This window comes from Schistocerca serialis, chromosome 6, assembly GCF_023864345.2.
Source record: "Schistocerca serialis cubense isolate TAMUIC-IGC-003099 chromosome 6, iqSchSeri2.2, whole genome shotgun sequence".
NCBI lineage: Eukaryota > Metazoa > Arthropoda > Insecta > Orthoptera > Acrididae > Schistocerca > Schistocerca serialis.
This window is the reverse complement of record NC_064643.1, coordinates 337,822,457-337,832,010: the sequence shown is the minus strand read 5'-3', so window position 1 is coordinate 337,832,010 and position 9,554 is coordinate 337,822,457.

Sequence of the window (9,554 nt, the reverse complement as noted above, 5' to 3'; positions counted from 1 at the left end):
CAGCCATGAGATTAGCGGGAAACTTATGAAGAATGGGGACAAAGATGAAAGAGTTCTACCCTGTAAGGGAAAGAGCACAACAGATTAAACAAGAACGACGTAAAACCATAGTGTCACTGGGGTGAGTTTTGTAAAACAGTCTCATTGGTGCTGAAGTGAGAATCTTGTGAGCAGAATTCACTTCTCTCAATCCAGCTGAGCAGAACGGAACACTTCACTGAGAGGGGGCGAAAGCTGACGCATAGCAAATCATAGCTTAGCTAAACAACAAGCAGTGTCTGGTAATTTATCTTTAGTGTAGGCAAACAGTTTGAGACCATGAGGGTACTGGGAAGCGCGATGTCAGGATTTAGCAATAATTTCGAATACTATTCTTCTGGAGAGTTTGAAGGCACCTTCAGTTTATTTATTGATATAGCATTCATGTTTTAGATAAAGATCATTTGGGGTAATCAAGCAGTCACTGAGCAAGCATTGGCAGTTAATAAGATGACAACTCTTATGTTCACATTAATCCCCATTCTTTAGCAAGACGTTAGTATCATTCATGTTAGCTACTCAACTTTATCTTTCTGATACTCAGATTTTATAATTATATTCATTTTTGTGTTTTTCAACCAAACACTCTAATAATGGGACTTGGCACCCCGTATCATTTAGTATTAGGGTTGGATTGTTTGGGGGAAGAGACCAAACAGCGAGGTCATCGGTCTCATCGGATTAGGGAAGGAAGTTGGCCGTGCCCTTTCAAAGGAACCATCCCAGCATTTGCCTGGAGCGATTTAGGGAAATCACGGAAAACCTAAATCAGGATGGCCCGACGCGGGATTGAACCGTCGTCCTCCTGAATGCGAGTCGAGTGTGCTACCACTGCGCCACCTCGCTCGGTCATTTAGTATTAGATGACTACCTTGGCGCTAATATTACATGGTAAATACAAGTGTAATTTCATCAGGACTATTGTTTTAAAATCGTATCGAAAATAATGCTATCAGTTGCAACAAGATTTTTGTATCAGTTTTGTATATTGCACACAGTTCAATTACATGAGCTTGAATTTGTTTAAAATTAACATAACTACTAGGAGGAGGAAACCTGATTAGCAGATATGTGACAACGTGTGTAACATGAACTTCCATGGTACTGGAGGAAGTCTTTTGTCCCTAAAGAAAAGAAAGATAAAATTAGAAAATATCCGTCGAATAACTGAAGAAGTTGGCTACAAGTGGTATTCGGATGAGATTGGCGGACAGGATGACAGCTCCACGAACCAAGCTGTAAAAGCTGTATGAGAACCCTTGCTATAAAAGAATTATGTATATGATCAGAGAAACTGAACAGGAGATATACGATTCCTGCAGGTAGCCTTGCTCACGTGACGCAACATGAAGGAAGGGCTGCAGGTTATGATTCTTATTAAACGAGGAAGAAACAGCTTACCAGCTTTAGTAGAATTTCGTGGTGACTAATTGCATTAGATATGACATTTATGATGGAACTCAGAATGCCTCCAAAAATGGTAGTTGACGACTCACCAATGTAGTCCACTATCGTTATGTGGGTGTACGGGCTCCAGAAGACAGGGTCAACGACCGTAAGCTGTAATACCAGTAAATTATCTACGTGCACGCAGCATACGCCTGGAGTTCCATTTAGAATGTAAAGCAGTATCTACCAAGGTTCGTATCCCGTTGAGTGTCTAAATGGCATTACGCAAAGCGTTTAAAAATGTATTCATAGATAATTCGTGTTGTGGATGAACCGTCAACTAAAGACAGTGGAAAACTTAGCTGTCATTGGTTCGTGTCATTAACGTCACATAGTGATGGATGAGTTGAGAATCTGATGAGGTGTCTCAACGTTTTGAATATAAGAATGCTCCCAATCCACACATTTAGGCTACTCAAAATCTACATCGGTTGCACAAATCCTTTAACGCGTAGGAGACCTCTGTGTGTTTACATAAATTATTTATTAACACTACGCGTCGAAGACGAGCGCTTGCTGGAGAACACGGCTACGGTTCATACAGAGAATCCCATAACTTTGTTGAATTACTGTTTTATCCGGAAAGTAATTTCGAAAAGTTTGTTCTTCCAAAGTATGATATAAAGCGGTCCCCAAAAATGCCTCCCAAAATTTCAGGCAAACTGAATGAGTAGTGACTTCTCTTGCACGACTGTTCAAAAACATTAACACATTTCATTATGTTAATAGCATAATTGAGGGCACTTAATTTTTGACCCATAAAGTCGCGTCTCTTCCTTGTCGCTGAACTTCAGCTAATTTTTGAAATTTGAATATCTTTTTAGGGATGTAATAGGACGTGTTGCTACATCAGCAGCCGTACAGGGACTCGGGGTAATGTAGGGATTAAGAGGGTAAGTAGATCGATTGAACACCCATGATTACAACATCCGTTACGAAGTCTGAAACGTAGAGCGTTATGTAATTCCTAGCGGTCCGTTTCCGAGTTGTAAGCATCACCTCCGCTTTTAATTAACAACACTTTTTTAGTGTTCGAAGAGCAAATTATGAAGGTAGTAAATTTACAGAGTAATGGAACAAAAAAAATTTCTTACAGTTGAATTGAACGGTATGTTGTGAAGACTGCAGTCTCTCTCTCTTCACATTACGGAAAGAACAGCATATAAAACACTGAAGCCGTTATATATTAATACTTTGTGGGGAAAGACAGGCGACACTAACGGTATTGAAATTAGCTCACCTGATTCCTAGGGCTTGAATAAAATAACTGAAAATGTCAGAGACAGTTTACTGGCGTTCATTCAATCAATCAAGCTTAAGCAGGCTCTGCATGCAACTACAAAACAGTTAACAGCGAGAACGCAGGACGCAGCGATCGAGAAAGAACTGAGTTTGGATGGTGGGTGGTCCCTACCACTAGTCGCTGAAACGTCACCCATTTTGAGATTATGGAGTTAAGTCTTTGGATTACAGGTGATTGAAGGGTATTTCATATCGAGTAGTCCAGGCATGTATATAGTTATAGGAACTTCACCAGCAGACAGGACGTCAATCTATATTATTAAAATCTGCGAACCTGGAGTCAATCCAGGGATCCCATTAAACTAACGTTATACGTTTGGCTATTGGGATAGCACCAGCTATGTCAACCACCTATTATAATCTATGTCTGTATAATTAGTTGATGGTGTCTCTATAGGACACTGAAGTATTTGCAGTGGAACAGACTCCAAAATTAGAGTAAAAAATTAGGGTCAAAAGTTGTGTCTACGATGAGGTCGTTAAGAGACTGAACACAAGCTGTTACTTTTTAATTATGGGGAAACAAAGTACCCTGTTTTCCTCAACAATTATCCCAGCGTTCAATCCAGGCCATTTAGTGGTATTGCTGAAATATGGAACATGGATGGTCTGGTGAGACTAGGAACCTGATCCTCCAGACTGGAAGTGGTGTAACCATTCCATCATCTCACTTGATCTTAGGACTCATCAATAAATTAACTAAACTGAAATGAAACGGTTACCTCCTTTGTTTTTTAGTGTAAATCGGGAAAATGACACTTTACTGGCATCAATACTGCAGAGGAGGTGCCTGCAACTTCCTGTGAGTGACCATTAACGAAATCAAGCGACCAATGATATGCAATCCAAAGTTTCCCCTGTGAGAGATTCACATGAAATCTTGTTACTGGTATTTATTAATGACTTAGCAAAGATGTCTCTGTAGTCTGATACAAAACGTCAGGCAGTAGTTTACATCACCCAAGGCAATCAGCCCAAAGTTTTTCAGTGAAGCACCAGTGGTGGAAGCCAACATATTACTTACAGTATGTAGTTCTTCGCGGATAGCGCAGTTCTGAATAACTTCTAGTTGTTAAGAATTCCTTATATCCAGTAAGATGTGGTGCAATTACCTGCTGCCTGCTGCGAAGGTCCCGCTGCCTGCTGTGAAGACTGTCTCACACCTGCAACATAGCAAAACAGCAGGTGTTTTTATTTCCATCTCACCCTGCTTATCTACAGGGATGGGGGAGGGGTTGAGACAGTGAGGGACCAACAACATTTGTGCACTGCAGGACCCCATTCAGGAGTTATTTGACCATAGGAATAATGTGTCCAACTGGGTGAGCTGTGTTCTAGGGGTAGTGTCTGACTAGTAATCGAGACATCCTCTGTCCTGGAGTCGAACATTACCTCTACTTAAATTTTGAATAAAAATTATCGGCAATTGCAGCTGAAGACATTTGGCTTAGAAAGTCACCTTGTTCTGTCAATGGCCTCATCGAAGAAAAGGGCAGAGGAGCCGACACAAGGGTGGGGTGGGCAAGAGCTGCTGAAAGGCAGAAAAACCAGTAATGAATGACCAATGGCATGATGGAAACCACTACATTAAAGACAGGAAATGTGTATGCACAGGAAATGTGACCTGTAATTTGGAAAGTGTAGTGATTATCCCTCCATTGGCGAAAGGTTCTGAGCTAGGATCCATTCAGATTTCAGGGAGGTGACTGCCAAGGCGGAGGTGAACATAAGAAAAAGATAGAATAATCAACGAAAGGATAACGTCCTACAGGTCAGGGCGTTGAATGGAAGGAGTTTCACCGTAGTGGAGAAGCTAGAAAAACTGCAAAGGGAAATGCTGAAGATCAATCTAGATATAGTGGGTGGGTGGGGGGGGGGGGGTGTCAGTGAAGTGAAATGCGAAGATAGGAATTTCTGGTCAGTCAAATATATGGTAATGTCACCAACACTGACAATAGTTAAGGTATGCATGCTGACATCGCAAGCAGATAAAGAGAGTGAAAGACTGAAGATGTTGAATGGATAATTCAGCACATAAATGGAAAAGAAAATCTGATGGCCATGGGAGATTGTAATTCGGTTGTAAAGAGTGTGGAAGGAGGGGTGGAAAGGGAGCCACGAAAAAATGGGCTTGATAACAAACGAGGTAGAAGAAAGACTGAGCCCTGATATAAATATTGGTTTGTAACAGCAAATACTGTGTTCAAGAATCACAGGAGCAGATACACTTGGAAAAAGCAGGGAGATATGGGAAAATTTCAGTTAGATTACAGCATGGTAAGAAATTTCAAAATCAAATACTGGGCTGTAAGGCGTACCCCAGATCACATACAGACTGATCAGAATGTAGTAGAGATGAAATTTATCAGACTAACCAGGGAGAATCAATGCACACAGAAGTGAGTGGGCTACTGAAATACTGAAGAATGAATAATGGATAGTACACCAACTTCCCTGAGCTCAGAAGGATGTGAGTGACTAATTAGGCAGTCAAACATAGGTGTAAGAAAAATGACAAAAATCTTAAATTAGAAAGAAATAAAAAAAATTACATGTAAAGATAGTAATACAGCAATATAATTCTCGTAGAACTGTAATACGAAGTTCAGGGAATCTAAGGGAAAGTTACGCACTGACTCAGCATATACAGAAGTCAAAACAAATTTCGGAAGAATTATGAGCAAGAACTAGTATTAAGAGTAAAATGCGAATTCCACTTTCAAATGCAGAACAGACAGTGGATAGGTGGAAAGAGAACACAAAAGGCCTGTATGGAGATGGGAGGGGGGGGGGCGGCAGATTTACAGGAGTCAGAATCCAAAAAGTGAGAGTTTAAGATCAAAAGGCAGAAAGGATAGACAACATTCCGTCAGAAGTTCTAAACTCATTGGAGGACATGGCAACAAAAGAACTATTCACATTTGCATGTAGAATGTGAAACTTCCGATATACCATCAGACTTTCTGAGAAACACTATCCCAAGATTTAGAAGATAGCACGAGCTGAAAAATCAGCTTAACAGATCATGCATCAGAGTTGCTAGTAAAATTAATATACAGAAGAATGGAATTTAGAATTGGAGGTTATTATAACAACGTGTGATTTCTCTTCAAAGGTGGATAGCATAAGTGTTTTCAAGAGTAAAGAAAATTTCAGATTTTCCACTTTTAATGTAAAGTGAATTTTAATATTTGAAGTGTTAAAATATTTTGTCTTAGTGATTTAAAGTCTTGGTAATACAGTTACTTTCTTTTCCATCAATCAGCATTCATTTGTTTGAAGTTTCACATATATAATTTTGCTTTCCGGAGTTTCTCAGTAAAAGAACTTTAATTGACGATCATTGCAGTAATGAGATTTATTAGCACAGAAATTTTGTAGAGGTGTTAATAGTTTGAATTTTAAGAACATAGGAGCAGCAGCAGTAGCAGCAGCAGCAGCAGCAGCAGCAGCAATAGTTTGCCGACAGCAGCACAGCATCTATTTATTGCTCAAGCAGGTAGGCCATTTATAATTTGCATGTGATACAATTAAAATTTCGGCAATGACAGTTTTCAGACAGCATTTTGGTAGTTATCTTTCACATTTTCTCGCAGTAAGATTTCTTGTATTATTGCTCAAATCACAGTTTTCTGAAGTTTAATTGGTCAGACTAATATCGTATCAAACGTTACAGTACACTGTTAACTGTTGCATTTATGATTGATGCTCAGATAGCCCACCACTCATTACGAGATTACTCACGAACCAAAATACGAGCTCAAACGTTCCCCTTATCACGAGCTCAAATTCATATTACCACTCAGACGTAATACCAGCAAAATATACAAAAACAAAATAGCCTCTCCCATGGCGCCCACTGCCACGCATGTGCACCCAATCTTCCATCAGTCAATGTGCGTGTGTTGGTCGAAATTTGAAACGACATGGTAATCGGTAAATTGCAACTGAACTTTGGAAGAATTTGTGTACATGCAGATGCTGCGCGAACCCTACAGTTCCCCAAGCTCACATTTTTATCGTATAGTGGCAGAGGTGCTGTGCACAGTGAGTCCTTTACTATGTGGGAACAGTTTACTTTTGTTGCACTGTGGCCATTGCTAAGTAACATTTGTGCTTGGCAATGACGTATGTACTTAACATTATTTCCCCACTTATTTACAAGTCGCATCACTAATACTGCAGTGTTACATGTGTATTCTTCCTGCAGCGCGGATCTCTTCTAGTTGGTGTTCTTGCAGGATCGTATTTATGAGTCATACCATCATGCCTAATAATACTGCAGTGTTAATTTTGCTCCTGATCGTAATTACGTGTCTTCATTCTCCCCAGGGAGTGCTGCCTGACAAATAGGGATTGCCCTTGCATAAGCGCTAGTTTTGAAGAAAGATGGTTGGAGGAGTGGCAGCTTGTTTGTTCGATTAAGAGAAAAAGGGAAAGTAGAGTGCGTACTTAGCATTTTAACTGTTAGCAACGCGTTTCTGAAAAAGCGTTGCTAAGACGGATTTGCTGTGACGAATCTCCCTTCCTGAATGACAGTGCCATACGCGACAGGCATCAGGTCGGTTGCGTCTGAGACGATTACACATACTTATTGTTTAAATAACGAAAATTTCTACCACACCTGGTGAGATAGTCTGGCTTATAGCTGCACTGACATGTGGAGCTCTCTCGGTAATCTATGTGTGTATCTGATAGGATGTCGACTTCTAAAGAATTAACACGATCTGATCATCCTGTGTTGCCCAGCTCCCGGGTTTACACGCACCCAGCAGTCGCAGTTAAAGATGCGAGGGGAAGGGGAGGTGGTGATCTCTAATCTTCAGTCCATCAGTTTTTCCTCCTTTCTTTCCATTGGATCGATGGTTTCTCACCAATTTTTTATCCCGAGATCAGTATTGAGTGCACTTGCGCTACGTGAGTAGGAACACGTGACGTATCTAGTTATAACAAGCACAGCTGCCTGGAGCATTTCCCTGGGGAGCATCTATTTCTCGTGGTTCCCTGAGGAGAGGTTGTTGGGGCACAAAAGTCTAAGTGTCTAACCTGACACCAGATGTGTGATCGTTATCTCGATAAGAACCTGCAGTGCTTTTCTACTTTTGTCAGCCGAGCATTTTAGTCACACATTCCATTGCATCAGGTTAAAGTAACATTCTGTCCCGTCAGATACGTAACTGCCAGTGGCAGCATTCGTCACTTATACGTGGAGTTATTATCTTTAAATGTTTAGCAACCTTCGTTTAAACTTATTCAATGAAACGTAGCTAAGACCGCCACTTGACCAAAGGTCGGCATTTGTATAAACCTGGATTAAAACAGCTTTTGGTGGTTTCATGACGCTGTTTAAATACCCTGAAATTGTGCAGCACTATCTACAGGAAGTGTTTCGGGTCAGAATGGCAAAGAGCAGCTCTACTCCCCGCAGATAATCGAGCAGCCAAACCCTGTCTCCAGTAGCCTAATACTCGACCACGAAGAAGTACGTAAAATACGCCATTTAGTGGGCAGTTCCCCACTCCGTCCGGCATTCCGTATGTTTAGTGAAATTCCATAAAATTTAATGTTGACGCAGACTAGATATGCAAGAATCAGCTGTCGAAATCTGATTTGAAAAACAAAACCCACGATTAAAAATATTTTCAAGGCTGAGATTTATAACCAGACGAGAATATTTCAATGTGGTTTTTCGCTAGGGAGCAGGAACCACAGTCCCGGCCACAGGATAAGTTCTGTCCGGGTACTACATAAGAACGGGTAGTAACGAGTTGTAGTTCCCAGATAGAAAACTACTCGTTTGAAACATTTACCCCAGTTAATTTTTATTCAGTCAAAGGCTAACTGAAATCGGCGAGTAAGAAATTGGCTTCGCCGTTTAACTGAGGTAGGTAGGTTGGGTGCTTTGGCGGATGGCAGCAAACAGAGTTCATCGGTCCCGTCAGTTTGGGGAAGGAAGTTGTCCTTGTCATTTCAAAGGAACCATCCAGGTATTTGCCTGAAACGATTTAGGGAAACTACGGAAGACCTAAATCAGGATGGCCGGACGCGGGTTTGAACCGTTGTTCTGAAAGAGTCCAGTGTGCTAACCACTGCGCCATCTCTCTCGTCAACTGTTTTATGATCGATGAAGAAAATTAACTGAAAGTGAACTTACAGCATCTGTGGCCTTCGTGTTGCCTGCCGATGCAACCAATCTATGGATGATAAGAATTGAATACGACTGTCACGTAATCCATAGTGCCTCAAAATCGTCGATGTTAAAATTTGTAGTAACTACAGTCATTCTAGCGTTCTCCATACAGAAAACGTATGTAGTCAATCCGTGTCTTTCGGCGAAAAGAGTCATTAGATTCACTGATTCTCATTGGCTACGATATACCATTGTCCGATTGGCTTGTCGACGAACTGTTAACTTCTGCACACGAAGCAAGAGCCGCTGTCGGCTTAACTTCAGTTTAGCCGAGGAGGAGGATATTTCTGTTTAACGTCCCGTCGACAACGAGGTCATTAGAGACGGAGCACAAGCTCGGATTAGAGAAGGATGGGAAAGGAATTCGGCCGTGCCCTTTCAAAGGAACCATCCCGGCATTTGCCTGGTGTGATCTAGGGAAATCACGGAAAACCTAAATCAGGATGGCCGGACGGGGAGTTTAGCCGAAAAGTTAGCATTATTTACCTCCGCTAATCATTCAACTCCCTAGAATGAGTTCAGACCTATTTCCGATCAAAACAAAATATTTTATCAGAATGAGATTTTCACTCTG